Source organism: Saccostrea echinata, unplaced genomic scaffold (genome assembly GCF_033153115.1).
Source record: "Saccostrea echinata isolate AGI-Se365-2 ecotype Australia unplaced genomic scaffold, CSIRO_AGI_Sech_v1 ptg000063l, whole genome shotgun sequence".
In the NCBI taxonomy this organism is placed as follows: Eukaryota; Metazoa; Mollusca; class Bivalvia; order Ostreida; family Ostreidae; genus Saccostrea; species Saccostrea echinata.
Window position 1 is genome coordinate 300,413 of NW_026889812.1, and position 27,869 is coordinate 328,281.

The 27,869-nt window shown below is 33.6% G+C and overlaps 1 long non-coding RNA gene and 2 pseudogenes across 2 annotated transcripts; 2 read left to right on the forward strand and 1 right to left on the reverse strand.

The window, feature by feature from the left end:
• On the reverse strand, positions 1–26,762 carry LOC133175607 (uncharacterized). Of its 2 annotated transcripts, none has more exons than XR_009719309.1 (3): positions 26,583–26,762; positions 25,959–26,128; positions 1–72 (listed from the first exon to the last, which is right to left on the reverse strand). It is a non-coding gene; the product is annotated as an uncharacterized LOC133175607 (long non-coding RNA). The 2 variants fall into 2 exon arrangements; XR_009719310.1 differs by lacking the exon at positions 1–72 and adding an exon at positions 19,812–19,823.
• On the forward strand, positions 1,696–3,455 carry LOC133175603 (tripartite motif-containing protein 2-like; annotated as a pseudogene).
• Positions 22,316–27,869, forward strand: part of LOC133175602 (uncharacterized) — a 30,127-nt pseudogene continuing 24,573 nt past the window's right edge.

A 27,869-nucleotide genomic window follows, 5' to 3' on the forward strand; every position in this document is an offset into this window, starting at 1 on the left:
ATTCTTAGTACGTTCCTCCTGCAACAGTGCAGTGATATTCAAGCAAACCTCATCCTGGACAATGTGCTGCATCTACAAATACAGACAGTTATACTTTTATTTAACACTTCTAATGTATGTTAGTGAAGCAAGTATATTTATTCACAATTTATTTTGACAACCAGCAAGATAATTTATGATTTGATTTGATTATATTATATTATTCAGGTCTTTGACAAGTCGAGCTAAAAACAGCAACTTTTATCTAATTTAGCAATTTTTTTTAATCAGATTTCAGAACATGCTGAATATGATATATTATAATTTAAGATAAAAAGATATATATATATATATTTCACTTGAGTTACCTTTCTTTTGAACACATTTCAAAAATCAATTTATTATTTTTTTTTTATAATTGATCAATACATCTATAATATAATCTATTTTGAAAATTCTGTGTACCTTTAAATTTATGTCATTTTTTTTATACCAAAGAAGCGAATTGAAAAAAAAATATTTAAAAGGTCTATATATTGACAGGTATTTAAATCACATGACCTAGCAACAGGACATCACCAGGAAATAGATTGTCAGGCAGTACTTTGAGAGCCATTTTGATTTTACAGGTAAGACATTATATCAAGTTTAAAATGACCCTTCTTTGTGCAACTTATCTTCTACCTGAAATTAAAAAAAACCATTTTTTTAAAAGTGGAAATCCTTAAATTAAATAAATAAGGAGCAATATAATTATGCATAAGTTTACTGTACGTGCACATGACAGACAGTGAAAGTCTAAGCATCTGGTTTTGAGACCACATTTTTATCAATTAACCCATTTCTCATTTCTTTGAAATCCTGGCTAACGATTGGTTGAAGTCTGTCACGAGAAAGATGTTCAATACTTATGCATGTATGGTCACTAGAAAATCAATACACGTTCAATACAAATTGTTATGTTTCCTTTTGTAACACTTAAAACAACTCCAGTCTTCTGAATTGTCAATAGAAAAAAAAGGTTTTATGAGTGTCGTGACAATTTAGAAGTTAATCAACGTTATTAATAGACACAAATTATGAAACCTTTTTTCCCCATACTACATTTCTTCAAAGCTGAAAGTTATTAATGCACTAAACACACACACACACACACACACACACACACACACACACACACACTTACGTAGCACATGACGTCACAATATGCACTGAAAGGGAGTAATGAAACTTATAGTGGGGAGTCATAAACACCTGAATATATAACATATATATATGTCGTTGGTGGGAAAAATTATCACATAATTTTGTAGTGACCGGGTACGAGTTGATACCTGGTTAGTAAGTCTCATACCTGGAAAGCATATAATACTTCACCCTTATGTGGTAAAATTTAGTTGAAATCACAGATACAGTATAATCATCTTGTAAATTTACTAATTTGAAACTCTGGTCTTATGAAACATATTCTTTGTGAGCATTATAATTTTTATGATGACGAAAACAATTTTGGTCTGTAAACACAAACCTAGGAGATAATTTTCTTTTCATTGTTAACTACTCCCTTTGAATGATTTTCATCCTTGATAAGTATTTTTACATGTCAATTTTCTTACTCCAAAATGTTTCAATTTTACCTATTGATATTGTCATTTTAGTTTGAGCATAACAAATAAAATTCTCAACAAAGAACTTAAACATTACATTTTTATTTTATTTTTACAGTATAATCTTGACTTGGTCATGTGAGAAGACTATAATGGACCCCCGTTACAGTGCCCAAGACATCCTCCTCTGTGACCTGTTTCAAACAGCTGCATTACAGAGTCATTGTGAACTTTGTCAGATTAACCTATGTAAGGCCTGTGTAGGGGAGCATCTCTCTGATTCATCTACAAGACACAATGTTGTACCATACAAACACAGAACATCTACTTCTAACTACCCAGAATGTCCAAACCACACAGAGAAACACTGTGAACTTCACTGTGAGGGATGTGACATTCCTGTCTGTTCTACCTGCATCTCCTCTGATAAACACCATGGACATAAATTTACAGATATTCTGAAAAAACTCACTTCTAAAAAAAGGGATTTAAAAAAAGACTTGGAAGAACTAGAGAAACTAATCTATCCTGCATACGAAGAAATTACATTAGATTTAAACTCTGAGAAAGTAAACTCTGAAAAACATTATGAGAAATTGAAAACAGCTGTCACCAAACAAGGAGAAGACTGGCACAGAGAAATTAACATCATTGTCAACAAACAGAAATATCTGAAATTGATGAGATGAAAACTAAACACTTGACTGCTCTAAATAAACAGGAAAAAGAAATAAAACAGATTACTTCTGATGTAAAACAGAGTATTCTTGATCTGAAGAAAATACTGGACTCGAAAGATGTCTCCCTAACCTCTGTGTACAAATCCAGGAATGTTGAATTCAGAAGTTTACCTCCTAAAGTCAATGTTTCATTACCAAGCTTCTCTGCTCATCAGATCAACACAGAACAGCTTCATCAAATGATTGGTTCTCTGTCAACAATAACCATTACAATAGAAGAACATTCCTACACAATAAAGACACCAGAAGCTGTATCCTGTCCTCCAGTCAAACCACTGCTTGATGAACCAGAGCTCATCACCACCATAGACACGTGGTATAATCTATGCAGTGTTACCTGTCTCAGTGATGAAGAAATCTGGACATGTGGAGGTGGCAAAATCATGAAACTCTACAACCTCCAGAGCAAACTACTGAAGTCAATCCAAACCAAGTCAAGGAGTGAACCATCTGACATGGCATTGACAAGGAGTGGAGATCTAGTTTATTCTGATGAAGGTACAGGAACTGTTAACATAGTGAAGAATAACCAGATACAAGAAGTGATCATACTACAGGAGTGGAAACCTATCAATATCTGTAGTACTCTCTCTTGTGACTTCCTTGTTACCATGGACAGTGGTGATTATAAACAATCAAAGGTTGTCCGTTACTCTGGCTCCACAGAAAAACAAACCATTCAGTTTGATAATGAAGGTAAACCTCTGTATTCATCTGGTTCTTTTAAATACATCAGTGAGAACAGGAACCTGGATATCTGTGTGGCTGACAATGAAGCAAATGAAGTAGTGGTGGTTAATCAGGCAGGAAAGCTCAGATTTAGATACACTGGTCGTCCCTCTACTACCAAGGGATCATTTTATCCTTACGGCATCGCAACAGACAGCCAGGGTCAGATCCTGACAGCAGACCGTGACAACCACTGTATCCACATCCTAGATCGGGATGGACAGTTCCTCCGTTATATTGATAACTGTGATCTACACCGTCCATGGGGTTTATGTGTGGACACCAGAGACATCCTCTTTGTGGCTGAGTATGACAGTGGTAAAGTGAAGAAAATCAAATACATGTAAACACGTCATTGTCATTGAAAGTTTCTGTGACTGAGATACAAGATAAAAAAAAACCAACATGACACTATGAGAACATGTAAAAATTTATGCAAACAACAATGTATAATTCCAATCTTAATTTTTTTTATTGATTTCCTGTGTTTTGATTGGACGAGAATAAATTCAAGAAAAAGTTTACACATCGATAAATTCTCAATCAGAACTACTTTCTTGACCTAGCTTTTATTGTAAAAAAAAAAAAAAAAAAAAAAAAAAATGAAACAAATCGTTAACGTTACTTCTATTCTGTGTTTTAGCTAAACAGAAACTTGAAATTAAATAAAAACAAAACTGACGACATACAGGACTCACAGACGGGAATATTATGTCTAACGTTATGTCACTATCAGATCACGAGTGTGAATTTTAAATCTCTGAAGTCATATAGATAGTTTTCATATGAATAATTTTTTTCCGAGTTATTTCCCTTGGCCGCCATCTTGGTGGTCAACCTGATAATTTTTCCTCTTTGTCTTACCAAATCTAAGAGGGTGTAGCAGAAATATTTGGGGAAAAATCTTTATAGAGTAAAAATTATGAAATAAAGTAGGCTTTAACAAATGTATATTTTTCAGAAAAACAATGCTTCTTACCCTACAATGGCGAGTATGAAAAGTTAAAGTTGGTTGAATAATGAAGGAATATGATCATGTTGACCTCCAATATGGCGGCCAACGGGAAATAACTCTTGCTAATTTGGGCCTACTGAAAACTATCTATTCTCGACGTTCCTAACAGGCCTACAAAAACAAATCAGCTCAGTTCTCGGTAGCACTGTGATAGAAAGAGAAACGTACCTTAGACTCTTGCCTTAGCATCAAATTCATTTTTCTACATCCTATATTCTGTCCCGTCTTTGAACAAACCAGAGCAAATCAAGGTTGTCGTCGGTCTGCTACTTTCGTTTTAGAGCGTCTGTCGTTATGTCAACATGGTCAACGACGAATTCTTTTGAAGTCTACTTGTATTTACGATATTTGTTGAATAGCTTTAAACTACATCAATACTAACTAGTGCATGCATTATTGTCGTTGGTTAAATCCCACACAGCAATATATTTTCAATTTCAATTCAATTTATTGATTCACCAAGCATGTTGGCATACAACCATGTTACAAACAAAATGAAAAATACAGTGTGTTTTCAGATTACTAAAACATATACTAAAGTACATACATACGTGTACAAATCAGTGAAGTCAACTACTTTTACAACTTGAAGTTATACATAATCATTATGCAAATAGTATAAACAGTATAATATGGACAGAGATAAACTAATTAATGCATTAAATATATATTATTGTGCTCTATTTTTAGAACGCAATTCAAAACATTCATGTAAAAATTCGCATAGCCTTCTAGAATGAACTGCATTGTCAGGATTACAAAATACTTTACAATGATTTTCCTTCAACAGGTTATCATTTAAATTATAGATGTTCAAAGGGTAATACTTTTTTCGCAAATCTTTATATATAGGACAGTCATATATGAAATGTATTTCATTTTCTACAACATTTTTACAATAGTGACAAAAACGAGATTCTTTTGGGATACAAGGCTTTGAATATCTGCCAATTTCAATTTCTAAAGGGTGTGCAGAAATTCTCAGTTTTGTTAATTTAGAACGTACAGATTTATTAATTGGAAATTTCAAGTAGTCTTGTAATTCATAGTTCTTTCTAATTTGACTGTAAAATAATAATTTACCACATTTGGTGAATTCAATGTTCTGAAGTTGCAAATTAACATTTTTTATGTAGAAATTCTTCAAGTAGCTGCTAAATGTGCTATCAGTGATATCTAATGATGGAAGTTTAAGTTTCTTTTTTGATTTATCAATCTGACTCTGCCAATTATCCTTTACATCATTATTATACAGAATGTCATCTTCTAAGAAAGCAGCAATAAGAATTTGATTTCTAATTCCATTTTTATTATTATGGTTTTTTAGTCTCTTATAATATTTAAACATAGAGATGAAAGCTTTGCAACAAATAGGAAGTGTTCCTAGCTCATATTTAATGGCTAAATTTGAAGCTTTTCTCTGTACACCCAAGATGTCTTTAAATATTAAATGCTGTATCTTTTCAAAAGGTAGTTGATCACAATTGTTTATATTAATATTAAAGTCTGAAATCCATATCTCAGAACCATACAAAATGATAGGTTCAATAAGTGAAGAATATAGTTTTAAAAGAGTTTTTACAGATAAGCTGTTATGAAATGGTAAAGAGTGTTTCATTGCATAAAAAGCTTTTCTTGCACGGTCAGCTAGGTGTTCAGCTGCATACTTAAGTTTACCATTATAAGTAAAAATAATTCCCAGATATTTATATTCATGTTCAAGATGAACTATTGAATGATTATAATAAAAACAATGTTGAGCTGTGTCAGGTTTCTTATTTGAGAAAATCATTGCTTTAGTTTTATCAAGGTTAAAGTCAATTTTGATTTTATGCAATATTCTGAGAGACAGTCTATTGAGTTTTGGAGACCTTCTTTAGTAGTAGAGAGGAGAATTAAGTCATCTGCAAAGAATAAATGTCCGACATCAATATTCTGTAATTCAGGAGGGTTTGTGTTATAATTAACTAACTGCGAGTAGAAGTCATCAATAAATATATTAAAAAGTGTTGGGGAAAGATTATCTCCTTGTTTAACCCCGCGTGTAGCTTTAAAATGTTCACTATAGCAAGATTCATCTTTACAGCAATATTTAGTGTTTGAGTACATATTATTTATAACATTGTAAAATTTCCCACCTATGCCCTTTTGGTATAGTTTGTGTAACATTAAAGTTCGATCAACTGTATCAAAGGCTTTGGTAAAATCCACTAAACATGCATAAATGTTTTGTTTCTTATATTTTAAGTACTTATTTATAAGAGTTTTTAAGATAAATATGTTATCTGTGGTACGGTGGTTTCTTCTGAATCCAAATTGATAATTACTCAGAAGGTCATTTGTTTCCAAGTACGAATTTAGGCGGCATTGTAAAAGTCCATTAAAAAGTTTACCCATACAGCTTGTAACACTTAATCCTCTATAGTTTGATGGGTTACATGGGTCACCAGATTTATAAATAGAAGTTATTTGTACCAAATTCCAGGCTTCGGGTATTTCCCCAGAAAAAATAATTTTATTAAAAAGTTTTGTTAATATATTTAGAAGTGTACTTGAACCACTTTTAATAAATTCATTGAGTATTAGGTCTTGTCCAGGTGATTTACCAGTTTTTAGATTTTTAATGCCAAGCTTGACTTCACTGTATGTGAAAGGATAGTCAAGGGGAGTAAGTTTCTGTATTTCAGATTCAACTACATGTTCACAGGAGTTATCGCCCTTAGAGCACAGTAAGTTTTGATAGTGATTCATAAATGCTTGAAGTCCTGGAGTGGAAGAATTTGAGTTTTGCTTAATTTTATTTTTATTTAGGACCTTCCAAAAATCTTTTGAATTGTTCTGATTTAGGTTGTCGATGTTGTCAGTTATATATATATAAACAATTCACTGATTGCAATGCACTTGTCAATGTGACGTCATATCGTAAAACTGTTGACCTCCAATATGGCGGCCAACGGGAAATAACTCTTGCTAATTTGGGCCTACTGAAAACTATCTATTCTCGACGTTCCTAACAGGCCTACAAAAACAAATCAGCTCAGTTCTCGGTAGCACTGTGATAGAAAGAGAAACGTACCTTAGACTCTTGCCTTAGCATCAAATTCATTTTTCTACATCCTATATTCTGTCCCGTCTTTGAACAAACCAGAGCAAATCAAGGTTGTCGTCGGTCTGCTACTTTCGTTTTAGAGCGTCTGTCGTTATGTCAACATGGTCAACGACGAATTCTTTTGAAGTCTACTTGTATTTACGATATTTGTTGACTTAAGCAATATTCGAAGAGTTTTTATAAGCTTATTTTATTAAATGTTTTGACAATTAAAGTTGAACTTTATCGACGTTCATCTCGATTGTGATTCATTTCCACATCGCGACATCAAGTATTCCTACGCTGTACAGAAATAACAGATTGTATGGAGGCTTCAAAGAGAAATAATTTTTAAACTTCGTAATTGGAATTATAAGAATTAAACGTTCTTTTTTCAGAATTTATCGATGTGTAAACTCATGCCTTTGTACTCACAAACTTTACATAAAAGTGCTTCGCACTTTTATTCAGTTTGTGAGCACAAAGGCATGAGTTTACACATCGATAAATTCTGAAAAAAGAACGTTTAATCCTATAATGAACAGTGGGTTAAATTTTTAAACGTGATGTTATTCTTTATATTACAAAAGTACTCTTCTCACATTATAATCATATATTTCTGAATAAGCATCATTATGTAGTGAATGTAAAACATCATTCTGAATCAGATGTGAATAAATGCATAAAAACAATACAAAAATTAATTTCACAAAGGTAGTTTATGATTAAAAAGTATGTCATGGCCCTAAACAATGGAAATTAGAACAATATAGATTCTCTTACAGTCAATATTTCAAATCTTCGTTGATATTTTAAGTTTCCATATCACTATTTATTGAAAATAAAAAAGATATACAGAATTATGATTCTTAATGTAGTCCATTTGTGTAACAAGTCTGACTGAAATTAGGTCAAAACTGTAAGAAGAGTAGCATTTTGAAAGGATTTTAAATGAAATTTCCATTGTTAGTAATCATGGCAATAACATTTGTCAAAATCAAAAACTGATGGAATAATCAATTACGTATCATAATGCAGTCTATTTGTGTACCAAGTCTTATTGAAATTGGACTGTAACTGTAGGACGGATATGATAGCGTTTTGAAAAAGAAATTGCTCACAGACAGATGGACAAGGGAAACCTTGCCAATGCATAAGCTCTTCTGGTCACTGACCAGTAGTGCTAGAAATTAAGTGCTCAATCTTTAATTCTTGTAGGAGAAAAAATTGTTGGACCTTGTTATTCATGGTAATGACTAACAACAAAAAAGGTAAACTATACAAGAATACTGGCTAAAGTCCCCAAATTATAACCATTATTTCCTCACCTGTCAGACACGGTTCTGTACCAACTTCTCCATGGTGAAGGCGATGTAGGCATGGATACCATACATCTCTCTTAGCTGATCCTCATATTGTGTGGATTCAAGATTCCGATCCAACAAACTTTTCACCATCTCCATAAAGTAAGGATTGTGTTCCTCGGGCTCAATCTCATCTGTATCCATGGCAACATTCAAAACAATTGTCTTGACAACCATTAAAGTTAATATATTCAATGCAACTAGAAAACTGGCCAGTTTAGCAAGGGCCCTGCAGAAGGGTTGAAATGTGAGGGCGAAGCTTACGGAAAGAAAATTTACTTGAATACAAAATTTAAAAATATATGAAAAAGATAACGAAGCAGCAACTGTATAAAATATAGAAAATTTCAATATATACCCTATATATCAAACAACCTGCACCATATCTTGGTATAACTCAATTGAATGTATTCTTAAATAAGAATGAAGCATGCATTTTCTGAAATGCTAACCTTCAGTGAATGCAAACAACACCCAGGCTTGACCTTAATTAAAACAAACATCAATTGCAGACAAAGGTGTTAGTTAATCTCAATGTGCCAGAGGAAGAGCTATGGGCTTTCTTCAGGATTCAAGTTAATTAATCCCAAAGAACTCATTGCAGCTTTCACAGTGTACAAGTTTCAAGTTTTTAATTAAGATAAAGAACCCAACTGGGGTATATGAATACAAATGATACAACAAAATAATATACAAGCATGAATGCATGAATGAGTGGCACTAATGTTAACTACTATGTATATGTACAGATCAAAACATCAAAGTATAGAAGGCCTCTGCTAGTATTAAATAAATCTATATGTATTACAACATATTTTACACAAGTAGTTTTGTTAATATTAATTTATTACTGACAATAAAATTTTGCAAAATTTGGAAAGTCCAAAAATGACTTTAGCGGCCTTACAATTTAACAGGTCATGAAATTTGATAACATTAGGGTTAGAATAAAAAAAAATATTTGGAACAAGTTTTTTTCGTTCTCTTTTGAAAAAAAGCACATTCTAAAGGATATTGGCATTCGTCTCCTAAATTGTTAGAGGAACAAAGATCACAAATTCGATCATCTCTGTCAACACACCAAAAGCGACCTTTCTCAATTGGAAATCTGTGATTCATACATCTATATAATTTACATAAAGCTTTTCTCAAATCCTTTGGAAGTTTAATCAAATATTTTTCAAAACAATGTTCTAATTTAAATAACCTATAATTAAGGGTTTTTGGCATATCAAAAATACTGGCATACAATAGGAACATTCTCAGCAGTTATCTCTCTTTTCCCATTCATTCTTGTATAAAGTTAAGGAATCTACCCCACCACCCCAGCTCCAAACCGGATGACATAGAGAACCAAACTTAATCAGTATCAGAATATGTCTTACTGCCCATTGAACCAACATATAAAATTTAAACCTTTTCAGACAACCAAAAAAAAAGTCATTAGAAAAAAAGAGAAATTTTGTGGACGGAAGAATGACAAATGGACAGACAGTTTTTTGACTACAATTCCTGGAATATCATCAGAATAGACCAACGCACTTGTTATAACAAAAGTTTTTAAGTTTAGTCAAAAAATATTCAAGAGGAGCTGAGAACTAGAACCCAAAGGTAAGAAAAGTCTGAAAAATAAGAGTCCAAAAATGATTCCCAAAGAATAGTAAAAAGAATAAAAGAACAAAAAGAACAAAAGAATGAAAAGAACAAAAGATAACGCCGTTTTCCGGCAAACAGAGTATTTTATGCGCAGAGGGTATTCATGATCCCGGATATAAAAGTAATCTTTATTGGCTGTCTTACCATTGCCTTGCCACCTACGCTCGATTTGTAGGTCTGTCCGTTTACCAATGAACCCCAACATGGCACCACCCTCCGATCAAGGTATACTAGTACCTTCATTAGTATTATTCATGAGCTCAGTCCCCATCTCTGCACCACAGGAGTTCTAGCCCTAGGCTATTTTCTTATCTACTTCAAAGTTCCCAATATTTTTGCTCTTAGTCAAGAATCTTAATAGTAACTTTGCATTTCCATTCAAATTTTATTACTAAGTATCGATGGGCTTGATTGGTCTATTCCGATCAATTCCATTACAAAAGAATTGATAAAATTATAGTTCATTGTACTAACACCAATTTGTTCTAAAAAGATAATTATAGTTCATGGTGTTAAAGTCTCTTTTCCAATTATAAAGTAACTGCATGTGGTACGCTATTATAATGTCCATCCTTGTTAAATAAACTTTTATCTTATTTCACTATCACTAATAAGTTCCCTATAAATAACTAAAATGGTTATAATATGAGTATAATTCAAGTTTAAAATGTTCAAATGAAATATCCGTTCTAAACTAGCCCTCTCCGATTTTTAATCTCAGACTGATATTTTCTCCGCCCCCCCCCCCCCCCCCAAAAAAAAAAAAAATCAAGAGGGCTACATTATTGTAGCTAACAGAAATGCACAAATGTGATCCCCCATCCATTAAAGAAAGATTTTGTCTCTGAAATTCCTCTGAAAATGTTCACTTTTAAATACTGTAAACCAACTATTATAATCGTGTCTTTTATTTGCATTTTTTTCAATTTGAAATGTATTTGCCACAATTACTTTCGGCAACTGAGGAATTGTTTTACATAAATACACAATGGAAAAATTACCTTGCGCCTAGAAATATTCTTGAATAAGAGAAGGTCGCGAAACTCACAAAAAATTCTTTCACACAAATAAAAGTTAAGAATAATAAAGTACATGAATATGTTCATCAAGTTTTGAAATGTTAATGATTGTTTCTAATACTAAAGGATTTTTTTCTTTTATATAGATAAGAAATGGAAAATATCATACATGTACTTTCCAGGCAACGAATAGTGGACAAGTTTGTCTCCATGACAACATCAAGCTGAAAGAGACATTATTTCAGAGTCAATATTCACTTAAAATAATCATACATTTCATTTCACTTTTAATGGTGAGTTTTTAAAAAGCAATTCTGAAAGTTTTGAGTAAAAAAAGCCAGCACTACAGCCATTTTTTTTACTTCTATTAGAGAATATTTCACTAATATTAGGATGCCACCAATTGCCGTTGGAAGGGTGCAAATTTTCAGCCCTTCGCATCCTTTCGTGAAAGTCACAATGCGTCTAACGATACATCATCTCTTCGAGATCTCTCATATGTCACATGATTAAAACCTGTACTCAGCACTTTTTGCCATGAAGCAGTGAGAGATCATTTTGTGCCAGCCCTTATTGTGAATGGGACATCACTATACTGACTCACCCGAAGAAATGGATTAGGTTAACATTAAAAAGGTTCAAATCCTACATCAAGCCTCTCATCCCTACAGCATACTTAAGCAACCTTGTACTGTGTTTTGCGATATGAGACAAATGTAGAATCACCCGACCATGAGGGGAAAGAGACACGGGTGTCATTCATATGGGGCAAGTTACTAAAACAGATATATTACAGATAATAGTTACATATAATTTTCAAAAGTTTGCAGTATTTCAAGAAATTTGGATGGTAAAACAAAATTAAAAAAAAAAATTATATTCCTGTTAACAGATTGAAAAGATCACAACAATTTACTAGATAAAATTGAGTCAAATTGCATGGAATGTTTATCCCCAGAAAGTTACTATAAAAATCTACCATATCTCTTTTAAGCAGTAGTACATTTATTATGAATTTTGAATACTCTACTGAATGTTTGTCATCAAAACCTAATTTATCTGTGCACAACCAAAGGGGCTTGCTAACAAATAATAATATTGTGGAGTTGTTATTTCCCCATCATAAAAGAACGGGGGCATAACCCTGTACAGTAAAACTCGCTCAGAGCAAAGACGCTTATACTGAATAGACTGATATATGACTGATGAATGATTTCATTTTCAGTGACTTTAAAAATAAATTGTAAACTAAATGGATATAACGAATTACATGTACGTTTATAACGAAGAAAATCGTCCTTCCCTGGCACTTTGTTATAAGCATGATTTACTTTATTAAAGTTGTCATAAATTGGTTTCCCTCTTTATCTTTTTTCTTAAAAATATGAAAGCCAACGTTAGGTTAAATTCATAATATTCATATCCATTGGGTATAATATACATTAGGAAATTTATCTGTAATATGTTGAACAATTTTGTTTTTTATATCTATAAGCATCAACAGTAGCTGTTTTAATTCTGAGGAAACTATCAACAGAAACACTGACCTACAGGGTGATAATTACAGAAATATGTAACAGCTCATTTGAAATCAAGGATAAAATGTCATAAACACTGACCTATTTCCATTGCGAGCTCCCCACTGACCCTAGCTCTCCTTCTCAAGGACACCTTAAGGAACTGTCTCTGTGGTGCCACCCAACTCCTTGTATTACTAGGGAATCCTTGAACCACCAGTAAAACTCAGGGGATCTCCTGCTGGACAAATATAAGGCATCAAAATGAGGCATCAAAATGCCCCCCCCCCCCCCCCCCCAGTTGAAATTATTATTAACTTTCCTTTAACAAATCGTTTTCCTGAACTTGGAAAAATGAATTTTAGCTTTAAAAGTTCGGTTGAAGAAAAAACAAATGGAAAGATTTTTAGTTTTAATTTTGGTAAAAACATGGAAAATAAACTGAATTGAGAATTGTTTATAGGATAGTCTTGATTTCATTTATAAATATACTGTATACAAGAATGAATGTTGACAAAACAATATAAAATTGGAACCAGGAACTCTCTGTAGGAAGGTCTGGACAAGCTGAACCAGTTCCATTCGTAAAATCACTTCCTGGTTAAAGAGATCTAGACATCATTGAAAATTCTCATAAACCTCAGTGTGCTTAAGGGACTTCCTCATCGAAAATTACAATGTAAATTAGTTTTTAAAAATAGTGGTATTTTACATGCAATGCACAGTTTAAGATTGTCTTTCTGCCGAAGTCCTTCAAAATAATATAAAATTGGCAGGGTGTGGACAGTAGTGGATGCTTTAATTAAATAACTATACATGATCCAATAGTTCGTGCATTGACATTTTTTTCATTTGTGGGAAAGCTTCTAATAGATATATACTAATCATCTTGGGAAAATAAAGTGCCGCAAAAATTATTCATTTATTTAGTGAAGGAGAAACTTCAAGAGTACTGTGCAACAATATATTCGAGAAGTGGTGTAAATCAGATGTGGATACTTAAAAATTCCAAGGAACTTTTGGAAAATTTGAAATCACAAGATTTAACCAAAATCAACAGCTTAAAAACCTACGACTTTTCAACTTGATACACAACCATTCCCGACGATAAATTAAAGTCCAGACTTTTTTGATATCATTGACAGCTGCTTATTCAATAAAAGTGGAACTTGTAAATTTACCTATCTTGTCATTGGTCATTTGCAAAATTATTTTGTTAAAAACATTCTGATTGTACACACAAGTACTCTAAAGTCGACATTAAAAATATGCTTGAGTTTCTGATTGACAATATCCATGTGGTTTTTGGAGACCAGGTCTTCCAAAAATCTATTGGAATTCCCTTGGGTACCAATTGCGCTCCGTTATTATCAGACCTTTTTCGTATTCATATTAAGCAGAATTTGTCCAAAATCTTATACGTGATCAGAAGAAAACACTTGCTGTGGCCTTCAGCTCGACATTTAGACATATCGACGACGTACTGTGAATTAACAATGGCTATTTCCATTCTTATGTCGATACGATATATCCCGGTGAGCTTGAGATAAAAGATACCACAAAGTCTGACACATCTGTTTCATATTTGGATATTTTACTTGAACTTGAAAAAAACGTTATTGGTAATCTAACAACCAAGCTTTATGATAAACGTGATGATTTTAACTTTTCAATCGTCAACTTCCCTTACTTATGCAGCAATATACCTTCATCACCTGCATACGGGGTATATATATCTCTCAGTTGATTCGATACGCAAGAGCATGCTCTACGTATGTACATTTTCTAAAATGAGGTAAATTATTGACAAACAAGTTGACGAAACAAGAATATCAGCTGTCTCGTTTAAAGTCATCATTTCGTAAGTTCTATGGTCGATACAATGACCTTGTCAGCAAATACAATTTATCATTGAGTCAAATGCTGACTGACGTTTTTCATACTAATTGTTAGGCCATTATTTACACACTGAATTGTCGACTGATTTTTCCGTTATTTCCCGATCATGACAAGGAGCACATGGCGGGTGTAACCGCTCGGCAGGGGATGCTCACTCCTCCATGGCACCTGATCCAACCTCTGATGTTTGAAGGTCCGTGTTTGCTCTGCCCCTATTTTGTATTGTTTAATGGACTTTTGAGCTTGAATACTGTTCGTTATCTCCATATATTCCACTACAGTATATAACAGATTTTCTTCAGAGGTGATTTCAGACCTCATCCATTACACTATTTAACACTAAAAGCCTTCTGTTGAGGTTGTGGCCCAACGGAGGGTCTTCTGTGTTGATTTCCACTCTTCCCCATCTGACTTTTTGTTGCCGAGGGATGGTTTCTTCACAGTGGAGAAGTGGTCATTTCTGACCAGAAGGGATGAGCTGTCAGTTTGCAACATGTTCAGCTGTAAACCAAAGCAAATGGTGGTGGTATTAGACAGAAAACATTCTGAAGAATATTATACAAAACAAAAATTTTTCAGAAGTATTTTAATCATCATAGTTCCAGAATAAAGACGTGTCAAAGCTAAAATTGGGTACAGTCAGATGAATCTTTGTGTCTGGAATTACAGTAGAAAGATTGATCATTAGTATTCTACAATAATACAAAGACTAAAACAAGCTGAAAGGTACAGATGTACCACTCTACAAACATTTTCCACCTAAAAACTTCCCTTTACTTACATACGCATCCAAACCTCAAGCTACCCTCTTCCAATATATCATATCTCTCCAATAATAACCTTTCCATCACAAAATGACCCCCCCCCCCCCATCAACTTGATTTCCCCTTTAAGATATCATATTTAACCAGTACTTACATATCCTCCATAAGATGACGTCCTGCAGGAATTGACCAAACTCGGTCAGAAGATCCTCCTGGTTCTGGAACAGCTTCTGTCAGGGGCTCACAACCAAGGGAGACAATTTTAACAACACAAAACATCTCAGTGACGTATCAGTTTTACAATGCCTGTATTACAAGTCTACTGCCACAAAAGTTTTCATTCTTAGTTTGGTATGGTCTTGCAGTATGTAGACATACAGAATAACAGCTACAAACGTCCCTGTATAGACCAAGCAAAACAAGTGCTAATTGTAACGGGAAAGGATGTTCCCGAACATTGCTCCCCACTCCCTTTCGGCGTCACATTCCCAACAAGCTTCATTAAATTCAGCAATACTTTTGTATTATAGATTCACACTCTATTTTCCAGACTATTTTATCGGAAAACTACTCTGATATAGCCGCACAGGTATTAACCAATCAAATATCACTGCGTGTGCTTGCACATATTTTCTAGATTTTCCACATATGTTTTCTTTTAGTATCTCACAATATTTACCTACATGTTAAAAATATCAAAAAATAAGCAAGATATACCAAGTAAGTATTAGCCAATCAGAATTTAGCACACATACATGCATGTCTTTGCATTCAGGTTTGATAATACATGTAGCATAATGTAAGGATGTACTACACCTATAGATTTACTTTCAAACGTTCGTCCCTTTTTTCAAAACTAAAAAAAGTTATAGCCACAGTTCTACATTTTTAACTTTTTTTAATCTTTGTAAGTTGTCATTGTGACCGTCCAACAGTTCAATTTTTTTTTAAAATTTTTTTTTAATTTTTTAATTTTTATTTATTTATTTATTTATTTTTTTTTGTCATAATGGATAGCCGGTTCACATGCATCTTACACTTTCTTACTATGTATTTACACACAAGTGATCCATGTGTTTTTCTATGTCTCGTTAACGCACAAAATAATCTGCTCTTCCTCACTATTATTTTAAGAGTCTGAATGACCGAGAACAATAGCGTTCCATTTTAGATAAGTCGTACGTAAAAAATTCAATATAACAAAAACAACATCGGTTTTATTTTGAGAAAAATGCAACTGAAATTGGGACAAAATCTGTAAATTTTGATAGGGGAAAGGGTCGATATTCGGACCTAATTTGAGTGTAGTAAAATCACTGAAATGTAATGAAATTTGTAACACTGTGTCACTGCAACAGATGATGTAACAATACACAGACTGCATGCACTTTAAGAGATTTAGATATTTTTAACTTAAACCCCAAAACATGGAGTATATGATAGATGATGGCCTCGTAGATGTAACGTAATAAATATATACAACAAACGTGAAGTATAACTCAGCCCTCTTATGATCACAATTACAAACAAACTTTACTAAGGGATTAGGTATTTCTCTAAGTAATCAATTTACATTCCTGAATTTAAAAAAATACATATACCTACATGATTCTTTCATTTTACACATAAATATATACACTGAAAATCTTATTTACAACTTCATTTTTAAGATCATATATTAAATCTCTTGTTTCAGGTACATTTACATGTAATCAATCAGATTTTTTTACCAGGGCAATTACCTGCATGTTGGCATGAAATAAATAAGCAGGTGTAAATAAATTCTAAAAATTCCTATGATTAAATGACATGCAACTTGAAGAAATGAAATTCATCATTGTTTGAAAGTATTAACCTGTATAAATAATGACAATTAGTTGAATGTTGAATACCCCTTAAAATACATCATACAATGTTTGTAAAAAGAGAGTTGTTTAAATGCATTCATTCTACTGTTTTTAAATGCATCAGTGTAGTTTCTTCTTATAGTTAACTTAAGATAATATTAAGCAAGTACTTTCTGAAACTTAAGTTGTTATCATTAGACTCATTGGTAACCTCCTTAACTAGTGGCCTCTTTGACTGGCTCAACTGGTTCCCCTGCCTCACTTTTGGTCTCGTATTCATACTCCACCTTGTATTTGTTGAAAGTGAAGTATGGTGTGGCATCCTCAGCACCGCAAGATTCTTTCGTGGTGGTGCATGCCACCAGATCCTCGGTGCGTCCCATTAGCCAATCCTCGCACGCCGTCTTTTGATTCTCCGTCAGATTTTCCTCCCGCCAGCGATTTATCCATGTGGTGAATTTGTCATGGAGCTTCAGGGACACTCATTTGTGTGACTGTAATGGTCAAATATAAAATCTTTGAAAAAATTAATGAATTGAAAAGGCGTGAAAATTAAATAAAGTTATCAAAATATTTTGCATCATTCACCTGAGCCTGATATATTGACTGACTCTCTCTCTCTCACCTGTGCCTGATATATGTACTTACTCTCACTCACCTGTGCCTGATATATTGACTGACTCTGTGCCTGATATATTGACTTACTCTCTCTCACCCGAGCCTGATATATAGACTGACTCTCACTCACCTGTGTCTGGTATATTGACTGCCTCTCTTTCCCTTAGCCTGATATACTGACTGACTTTCACTCAGCCAAGCCTGATATATTGACTAACTCTCACTCACCTGTGCCTGATATATTGGCTGACTCTCACTTAACTGTGAACCCTGTGACACAAAAATACAGAATACAGTTTTCTAACCCCGCAGCCTGATATATTGACCGAATCTCACTCACCTGTGCCAGATATATGGACTGACTTTTTCTCACCCGAGCCTGATATATTGACTGACTCTCACTCACATCTGCCTGATATATTGACTGACTCTCTCTCACCTGAGCCTGATATAATGACTGAATCTCACTTAACTGTGATGTAAAAATACAGAATACAGTTTAATGGCCCAGTAGCCTGGTATACTGACCGACTCTCACTCACCTGTGCCTGATATATTGACTGATTCTCACTCACCCAAGCCTTATATATTGACTGACTCTCTCTCACCTGTGCTTGATATATCGACTGATTCTTTCACCCGGGCCTGATATATTGACTGACTCTCACTCACCTTAGCCTGATATATTGACTGAATCTCACTTACCTGTGAATATTATGACAGAATTTTAAAACTGTTCCTGACTTTTGTAAAAATACACATATGGGTAACAAAATAGTGTCTAGATAAGATAAACTAGTCTTTAAGACAAAGATACAATTTCAATTAATCAACAACAATGCATAGGAATACAAATGTTAGACTTCACAAACAACATAGTTAAGTTTGAATCCATTCTAATCCAGGATTGAAACGTTATACTGTGTATTTTGCAGCTACTATTTCAAAATTTCATTGTTAGGTGACCTTTCAAATATGACTTTTGATTAAGAAGATAGATTACCTGAGCAAGAAGAACTAATTGGGTGTGAAGAAGTTACCTGCGTAAGAAGACAGGTGTTCCCTCAGGTCCTATGATACTGAGTCGTCCTTGTAGACGTACTTCTCTACATACTCAGGCCTTTGCTCCACTTGTATTGGATCATCAGACTTTTCATAGTTAGTGTCCAGGAGTTCAAAGGTCAACTTGCACTCTTTCTTGAACTGTTGAAGAAAAATTAATACCTCACTCTAATTACATTTCTTGAATTGCTTATGGTTGACAAAGTAGCAAATAGGGAACTTACATTTCCAACAGCTTAAATATATTCAAAGCATTCATATTTGTAAAGTACATTGTACATGAAACTGAACATTTAAGTATCTCAAGGAGTTTATCATTATATGACCGTTCAAGGTAGCTCTCTCCGTGATAAACAAGCAGGTGTCGATAAAAAAAAAATGGGTAGCAACTGTTCCTTCGCCATGCGGTCGGCAGTTTGAACTGAAAGTTGCGGGTCCTTCGGATGATACCTTAAAAACCGAGGTCCCGTGCCACGGCAGGCGTTGGCACAATAAAGATCCCTCACTGCTCAATGGCCCTGAGTGCCGAGTAAAGGTCAAAATTTGAAGCCCTTCACTTCAAATAATTAAAAATAATAAGACTAAGATTGAAATTGGAACTAAATTCTTTTTTCAAATTTTACAAGTAAATTCACCCAACTTTTAGGAATAGATTCTTAAAAGATTTCATACAAATTACTGTATTTTCCTCCTTTTCTGTCTACCCCCTCTTTTCTCTACTAGTTACAATCACAACTTTGAAGCAGTTTTCTTCGCTCAGACACTGTTGGGCTTTTTTTTCTGGTAAGCGCTCTCCTTGGCTGACTGCTGATGGACAGTGGCTACACGTCCCCCTGTGGCTTTGTTCTTGCGTTCTTCCTGGAACAGCGCAGTAATCTTCCCGAAGACCTATTCTTGGAACAATATTAATGTGCTGCATCTACAAACACAGACAGCATACTGTTATTTAACAATTCTTTGTTAGTAAAGCAAGTGAATTTTACACACTTTCTTTTTTTTTTTTTTTAATATGAACCAGAAGTCTCTGATGTGACTGTCGCTCTACTGGTGAGTACTTGCACTGTAAAATCACATACTTTTGTGGGGTAAAATTTTTATGGTTTTTAGGGAAAATCTTGATTAAAGGGGATTTTAATTTATGTTTCAAGAGGTGTTTTATTGTAGTATATATTAAATTTTACATTTTGTGGATGACATAAATTTGTGTGTCTCTTCATACCATGAAAACAATGAAAAATAAAAACCCCAAGAAATTTAATGATTTCACATGAATAAAGAAAGATGTATCTTAGTATAATTTACTTGTGTGAAAACTCTTTTCAGACCAAAACTGCATAGTAGTATTTTAAAAGAATTTCACAGAAATTTCTAGTAACCATGGCAATACTATTTGTTGTAAACAAAAATCGAAAAAAGAATTATGTATCTTGATATAGTATAGTCTACTTGGGTAACAAGTCTTGTTGAAATTGGACCAAAGCTGTAGGAGGAATAGCAATTTGACTGAGTTTCAAAGAAAATTCTATTTTAAGTAACCATGGAAACAACATTTCTCAAAATCAAATATCTATACAAAGAATTATGTATCTTAGTATAGTCTGCTTGTGTATCAAGTTTTATTGAAACTGGATGAAAAATGTAAGGGGAGTAGTGTTTTGAAAAATTCATAGACATTTCTATTTTAAGTAGTAACCATGGCAACACTGGTATAAAGAATTATGTATCTTAATAAAGTTTACTTTAGAATTACAATGGACATCTTACCAATGCAAATTTTTGGATTGCTGTTTTTAGCTCTTCTGGTCTCTGACCAGTAGAGCTAAATACAGCAATCCAAAAGTTTAATAAGATTTCTGAGTTTGACTGAATTCAAGATTAAAAAGATATCAATCTATATGGCTTTTGTATAGAAGATAACTCAAATCAGTACATGTAATTTGTTGATATTTTTTAACTCTTGAGTTACCTTTATTTAACACACATTGCAAAAATCAATTTATGATTTTCTTTTTGAAGTATATAATCAATATATCTAGATAACTCTAATTTTAGAATTTCATGTACCTTTAAATCTATCTGTCTTTGTTTTTACCAGAGCAGCAAATTGACAAATCATTTAAAAGGTCAATATATCGACAAGTATTCAAATCACATGACTTAGCAACAGGTCATCACCAAGAAGAAGAATGTCCGACAGTACGTAGGGAGCCATATAGAGTTTACAGGTTAGACATTATTTCAATTTTCATATCACATTTTTTGTGCAATTTATCCTGTGTCTGAATAAAAAACGTTTTTGTTAAAAGTGAAAATCCTTCAAAAATTAGGAGCAATATAATAATACATAATTATATTGTACGGGTACATGACAAGACGGTGATGGTCTAAGCATGGACTTTTGAGATCACATTTGTATCTATTACTCCCACGTCTGGGGATTTTTCGACGTAATCCCGGCTTAGATTGGTTGAAGTCTGTCATGTGAAAGGAGTGTAATACTTACACATGGACACTTGAAAATCAGTACACCGTTAATACGGAGTAATCTTTTCTTTTGTAACACTAAGAACAACTCCAGTTTTTATAATAATCTTTTTAATCGTCAATAGACAAGAGGCCTGCTGAGTGTCTGTTGACAATTTAAAACTTAACCGTCAGTAGCAAGCACTAATTATGAAACCTTTTTTCTTCCCATACTAAATTTCTTCAAAATTGTAATTTATTACTGCACAAAACACACACAAAACAAAATTAAGTAGCGCAATGTGACGTCATATTAAGCACTTTGTGGGAGTGCTAAAACATAAATGATATATAGCAGGGAGAAACACTTGACAAACAATAGACACCTGAATATATATTCATGTCATCAATGGGGTAGATTCGTTGCATAGTTTTGTACAGGATGGTACAGGATGTTAACTGGTTAGTAAATTTCCTACCTGCTAGGCAAATAATACTTCTCCCTTGCAATAGTGAAATTTAGTTCAATCACAGGTATAACCATCTTGTAAAATTACAAATTTGAAACTCTGATCTTACTAAACGTATTCTTTGAGAGCATTATCATTTCCATGATGATGATAAGTTTTTGTCTGTAAACACAAACCCAAGATAGAATTGACCTTTATTTACAGGCCAGCTCTCAAAAATTTTAACTATTCTCCTTGTTTAATTTTGTTTTACATTATCAAATGCTTTCTTTCAATGATTTTCATCCCTGATGAAATAAAAACACATCAAGCGTTTATTACCATGATTACTCATATTTTCATATTATTTACCTATTAATTAATATTATCATTTTAGTTTGCACGAAGCATAAAAAATGAAATCTTCAACATAGAATTTATACTTGAAAATTTTCTATTATTTACAGCATCATCCAGACTTGATTACATGAGAAAAAGACTATCATGGATCCCCTGGACAGAGCTCAAGTACTCCTCCTTTGTGACCTGTGTCAAAGAGTTGCATTACAGAGTCACTGTGAACTTTGTCACATTAACCTGTGTAAGGCCTGTGTAGGGGAGCATCTCTCTGATTCATCCCAAAGACACAGGGTTGTACCGTACAAACACAGAACATCTGCTCCTTATAACTATCCGAAATGTCCAATCCATACCCAGAACCAGTGTGAACTTAACTGTGAGAAATGTGACATTCCTGTTTGTTCTACCTGTATCTCTTCTGAAAAACATCATGGGCATAAATTTACAGATGTTCAGACAAAACTAAGTTCTAAAACAATGGATTTAGAAAAAGACTTGGAAGAACATATGAAAAGAATCTATCCTGCATACAAAAAAATTACGTTAGATTTAAACACTGACTGGCACAGAGAAATTAACATCATTGTTAACAAACAGAAATCTGAAATTGATCAGATGAAAAATAAACACCTGACTGCTCTAAATAAACAGGAAAAAGAAATTTAACCGATTACTTCTGATGTTAAACAGAGTATTTTTGATCTGAAGAAAATACTGGACTCCAAAGATGTCTCCCTAATCACTGCTTACAAATCCAGAAATGCTGAATTCAGAAGTTTACCTCCTAAAGTCAATGTTTTATTTCCAAGTTTCCCTCCTCATCAGATCAACACAGATCAACTCCATCAAATGTTTGGTTCTCTGTCAGCAATATCCATCACAACAGAAAAACATGGCTACACGATAAAGGCACCAGAAGCTGCATCCTGTCCTCCAGTCAAACCACTGCTTGATGAACCAGTGCTTATCACCACCATATACACTGGTTATGATGTGTTAACTGTCTCAGTGAGGAAGCAATCTGGACTTGTGGAACTGACAAGATCATGAAACTCTACAACCTTTAGGAAAAGCTACTGCAGTCAATCCAAACCAAGTCAGGGAGAAATCCATGTGACATAGCAGTGCCATGGATTGGAGATCTAGTTTATACTGACCCTGATACAAGAACTGTAAACATAGTGAAGAATAAACAGATACAGGAAGTGATCAGACTACAGGGGTGGGTACCTTTGCATGTCTGTAGTACTTCCTCTGGTGACCTTCTGGTAACCATGCTCAGTGATGATGAAAAACAATCAAAAGTTGTCCGTTACTCTGGCTCCACAGAAAAACAATCAATTCAGTTTAATGGTAATAGTAAACCTTTGTATTTATCAGGTTACTGTAAATATATCAGTGAGAACAACCTGGATATCTGTGTAGCTGACAATGTAGCGAGTGCAGTAGTGGTGGTTAATCAGGCAGAAACACTCCGATTTAGACACACTGGTCATCCCTCTACTACCAAGGGATCATTCTATCCATACGGCATCACAACAGACAGCCAAAGTCAGATCCTGATAGCAGACTGTGACAACCACTGTATCCACATCCTAGATCAGGATGGACAGTTCCTCCGTTACATTTATAACTGTGATGAATACAGACCATGGAGTTTATGTGTAGACACCAGAAACAACCTCTTTGTGGCCGAGTGTTACAGTGGTTAAGTGAAGAAAATCAAATACGTATAAATACTTCATTGTAATTGAGAGTCTATTTGACTGATATACAAGATGAAAAAAACACCATTACATTGATTACGTAAACATGTAAGCATATGTGCACGCAGGTGAGTTAAGGCTAGACATAGGCATTTCTATGCAAATAAACTGATTCAAAATGCCTAAAGACTATATCTGTTATACAGAAAAAGTTAAAACTTATTGTCTAATACTTACTTGGTACCCACGACATGAGATAGCCAGTACACATTATGACGTCATATTATGACGTCATTGTTCTTTACTACACAAGATTATGATGGACATTAACAAAAATGCTTCGGTGCAAGGGCATGCTCTATTTTATTCAAATGAAACAAGGTATATTTAGAAGTAAAATATTTCAAAGATTGCTGGTATTGCTGCACAAATATCAACAGCTCACTTGTATAATTTCTATTTGTAAAGTTTAAAGTTGAATCAGGGTAAAAATGCACAGTCCTGTATACGTTTCCTCAAATTCTGATCAAATGAGAGAATAAGTAGGATTTGTGCAGCAGTTTTATTACTCTACAGAATATTCTTCTCAGCATTATACAATTTTTATGTAAAATTAAATAGGGTAATCCCTTGCGCCGAAGCTGTTTTGTTGTGTGTTTTATTTCCTCCAGTAGGTAAGAACAATGATGTCATAATATGACGTCATAATGATTACTGGCTATGACATATCGTGGGTACTAAATATGCATAAGAAAATAAATTAAATCTTTCTCTGAATAATAAATATACCTCTTATGCGTTTTTATTAGCTCATTTGCATAGAAACGCCTATACCTAGCCTTAACTCACATGCGCAAACAACAGTGTATGAACAGTGGGAAAATGCATTTCAAAACATAATGTTATTCTGTTTATATTTCAAGAAATACTCTTCTTACATTATAAATATTGATTTCTGATTAAACATCATTGTGCAGTGAATGTAAAACATCTTACTGAATCAGAAGAAAATAAATGCATAAACTCAAAACAAATATTGGTTTACAAGAATAAATTACATAGAATAGCTCTACGTATGAACAATTTCTAAAGGTAAGTTATAGACAAACAAGTTGATGAAACAAGAATATCAACAGTCTTGTTTAAAGTCATTATTTCGAAAGTTCTATGGTCGATACAATGACCTTGTCAGCAAACACAATCTATATCATGAAGTCAAATGCTGACTGACGTTTTTCATACTAATTGTTAGGCCATTATTTACACACTGAATTGTCGACGGATTTTCCCGTTATTTCCCGATCATGACATGGAGCACATGGCGGGTGTGACCGGTCGGTAAGGATGCTCACTCCATGGCACCTGATCCCACCTCTAATGTTTGGAGGTCCGTGTTTGCTCTGCTCCCATTTTGTAATGTTTCATAGACCTTTTAGCTCGAATACTGTTCGTTATCTCCACATATTTCATTATGATGAGGAAGCATGCCATGGACATAAACAATGGAAATTAGAGCTATGTAAATTCAGTTACTGTCAATATTTCAAGCCTTTGTTGATAGTTGCTTTCTTATAATTAAGAAAGACGTAATGTAGTAGTCTACATTTGTTATAAAACATAATCAGATCAACTAAGTTACAAGTATTATTTTTAGTATCCAGACAACACCCATTGTTTCAATCAAAACCAATTTACATAATTATTTTTCTTAATATAGTCTACTTTTTTTCCAATTTTATTAAAATTGTACATAAACTGTAAGAGAGAAAGTGTTTTTAAAGAATTTCATAGAAATTTCTATTTGTAGAAACCTTGTAATACTGTTTGTCGAAATCAAAAACTGATAAATGGAATGAATGTAGTCAACTTTTCCATGTTTTACTTTAATTAGATTAAAAGTGTAGGAGGAGTAGCATTTTGATGTTAAATGACTACATGTAAATGTTCAAACTTCATTCTTGTAAGAGAAAAATTTATTGGGCCTAGTTTTTCATGGAAATGACTTACAAGAAAAAAACATATTTTACAAGTGTAACGACACAGGTTTCCAAATCAAAGTCATCATTTCCTTCTTACCTGTCTGACAAGGTTCTATACAAACTTCTCTAATGTGAATGCGATGTAGGCATGAATACCATACGTCTCTCTCAGCTTGTCCTCGTACTGTTTGGATTTTAAGTTCCCGTCCAGCAAACTCTTCACCATCTCCAGGAAGTATGGATAGTATTCTTCTGGCTCAATCTCACCTGTAACCAAAAAATCAAAACAGTTATCTTGCCAACCAAAACGTTATTATATTCAATGCAATCAGAGAAGGACTGAATGCTTTATAAAACATGATATTCTTTTGCAATAACTGGTAAGAGTTACAGTAAAAATTGTCTAATCCGTATGTTGTGTTTTCCACAATTTTTTTTATTACGATATGAATTTTAGGTCCCTTTTAGTTAATTCAATTGATTAAAATATTGTCTTATCCAGAATGTTGTCTAATCCAGCCAATTTTTATGGAATTAGTGGTCTCTGGAATAGGCAAGTTTCACTGTATATCTGGAACATTGATATGGCTATGCAAAGTGAATCCTATAACAATATACTGAATTTGAATTTCACGCTTAATACCTTGAACCCGACAAACATCCCATGTTGTTAAGATTTGAACTGTAAGTGTACTATACTAGTGTCCTCTAGGTTTCTTACTTGGAGCTTTGAGTCTGAGGGCCACTGCAGTAGATACCTTTCTGTCTTTTCTACACTGCACCTCCTCACCTGTGATTTTTACAGAATATATGTATATCTTATACAGGCGTTCACACACAGAATTTGATGGAGGCTGAAAAACAGATACCAGTTATTGTTGACAAAGAACAGGGAATAGATGTCATCCTGCAAATTCACAAAAAAGTTAGGTTCATAAGGGAATCGGGGGTATCCTTATTCTCTAGACATCTTATATGAATACTTCAACTTATTAAACTTTAAAAAAAAGAAATTTAATACAAGTAAATGTTTAGACTTCATATGTATATACTATATTTCTCGTTAGAGTTTTATTAAACCATCTGCGAGTGTTTTTAAAAATTCAGCGAATATTTCAAGATTTTCATTACATAAAGAAAACCACATACAAGGGTTGGAGGGAGAGAGAAGAAAAAGTACAAAGAGATTGGGTGGGGGTGGTTAGTGTTGTACATGAGTAAATGAATATATATAGACCTTGTCAAATAATTAGAATTGAATAAATATAATATAAAACATTAGCACAAGAAAATTTATTATTTGATTTGATTTCACATTTGTTTCTTTTTTTAAGTCATACGATACTATACAGCACGTACTTTGCGCATTTACAAGTTCACATGTCAAGGAAAGTTGAATTATTGACCGCGTTGGATTCTGTATGAAAGTAAAACTAGGTTGTAAATAAATGATTTTATTATAACAATTGCCCTGGTAATGAAAATTAAATCATTTTCACTCTCCCTCTTCATTCGTGGGCTGGATGTTCAGTCCTCTTGACCCCCATTGGATCCAGCTGTTGTGGAGGGTTAACTGGTTAGGCATATTGAGGGAGCTTCGAAAGATGACACTATAGTGGAAGCTTTCGAGAAAATTATATAACACTGTGGCATCATGTTTCTCAATCAACAGATTGAGTGCAGTAATTTACTAATCTGATGGACTTTGGTTTCAGTCCTTAACAAAACATCTTTGGCAGTACTCAATCAGTTAGCTGTCATTATATCTGATAATTATAATCTTCTGCTCTTGAAGTCCGACGCAAGGTTCACATATTAAATGACAGACATAGATCTTAATGTCCTACCATTCTGAAGCTCTCTATCTCAGATTATGCCTTGAATACATAATTTAAATACCCAGGCCCGTAGGAAGCAATTTCAGTTGGGGGGTCTCAATACAAAGAGAAAAAAAGGTCATAAGACTTTATTATTGAGGGGGCAAAAGCATATAGTAGCGAAGTATTCT